Below are 1,768 nucleotides of genomic sequence, written 5' to 3' on the forward strand. Positions count from 1 at the left end.
CCTTATTTGAATCAATCTTTTAAAAAATATTATATTGTTTTCCTCTATTAACTTATTAGTATTAGTGGTAACCTAGAGATAAAGATACATGTTATTCACTTATAATAATCCAATAGAAATTATTTCTTTTACTACTTCCCTGATGCTGTTAGAGCCTTGAAACACTTTAGTTTTATTTGCCCTTCCCATCTTTTACATGATCACTTTTCTGCCTTTTATTTATATATGTTTAAAACTCCATACTAAATTATTATGATTACTTTTGGGTTTTTGGTTTGTTTGTTTGTTTCCTTTTTTTTTGTTATTTAGTTTTTATTTCATAATCATAAACTTAACTCTGCAATCCAGCTAGGGATGGGAGAGAACAAGGAAAACATGGAACCCAAAGGGAAATGCAGCGAGAGCACAAAGATTCTAGGATACTGCGAGCAAATGGGGTGGAGGGGTGCTCTCCTGAGCTACAGAAGGAATGGTCTGGTGGTTAAGATAAAACACAAGTCAAACTTATTCGAGTTGTCCACAGTCAGCAATGGTGATCTTCTTGCTGGTCTTGCCATTCCTGGACCCAAAGCGCTCCCTGGCCTCCACAATATTCATGCCTTCTTTCACTTTGCCAAAGACCACATGCTTGCCATCCAACCACTCAGTCTTGGCAGTGCAGATGAAAAACTGGGAACCATTTGTGTTGGGTCCAGCATTTGCCATGGACAAGATGCCAGGACCTGTATGCTTTAGGATGAAGTTCTTATCTTCAAATTTCTCCCCATAGATGGACTTGCCACCAGTGCCATTATGGCGTGTGAAGTCACCACCCTGACACATAAAACCTGGAATAATTCTGTGAAAGCAGGAACCCTTATAACCAAATCCTTTCTCTCCAGTGCTCAGAGCACGAAAATTTTCTGCTGTCTTTGGAAACTTGTCTGCAAACAGCTCGAAGGAGACGCAGCCCAAGGGCTCGCCATCGACGGCAATGTCGAAGAACACGGTAGGGTTGACCATGGCTAGTAGTACAGGACTTTCCTCGGCGGCAGCATCTGCAAAGCCTGTTTGTTTGCTTTTGAGAGAGTCTTGCTCTGTCACCCAGGCTGGAGTGCAGTGGTGCAATCTCAGCTCACTGCAGCCTCCGCCTCCCAGGTTCAAGCAATTCTCCTGCCTCAGCCTCCAGAGTAGCTGGGATTACAGGCACCAGCCATGACGCCCAGCTAATTTTTTTTGCATTTTTGGTAGAGACGGAGTTTCACCATTTGGCCAGGCTAGTCTCGAACTCCTGTGGTCTCAAGTGATCCACCAACCTCGGCCTCCCAGAGTGCTGGGAATACAGGCATGAGCCACTGTCCCCGGGCTATTATGATTATTTTAACAGTCAATATTCATAAGCATATTTATTACGCTTTTCTTTTGAGACAGGATCTTGTTCTGTCACCCAGGCTGGAGTGTGGTGGCACAAACATGGCTCACTGCAGCCTCAATTTCCCCAGCTCAAGAGACCCTCTTGCCTCAGCCTGCTGTGTAGCTGGGGCCACAGATGTGCATCACCACGCCTGGCTAATTTTAAATTTTTTGAAGAGATAGGGTCTCACCAACTTTCCAAGGCTGGTATTGAACTCCTGAACTCAAGTGGTCCTTCTGCCTCAGCCTCCCAAAGTACTGGGATTATAGGCATGACACACTGTGCTCAGTCTACTCCACTCTTTTTTTTTTTTTTTTTTAAGTTCTTCATTCCTTCCTACACTTCTGTGCTTTAACCAGTTTATTTTTCTTTTGG

At 43.6% G+C, this 1,768-nt stretch overlaps 1 pseudogene across 1 annotated transcript; it reads right to left on the reverse strand.

Moving 5' to 3' along the window:
* Positions 1–291: 291 nt before the first annotated feature.
* On the reverse strand, positions 292–1,039 carry LOC101010209 (annotated as a pseudogene). The gene has a single exon (XR_646690.4). The product of XR_646690.4 is annotated as a peptidyl-prolyl cis-trans isomerase A pseudogene (transcript).
* Between the last annotated feature and the right edge of the window lie 729 nt (positions 1,040–1,768).

This window comes from Papio anubis, chromosome 3, assembly GCF_008728515.1.
Source record: "Papio anubis isolate 15944 chromosome 3, Panubis1.0, whole genome shotgun sequence".
NCBI classification, from domain to species: Eukaryota; Metazoa; Chordata; class Mammalia; order Primates; family Cercopithecidae; genus Papio; species Papio anubis.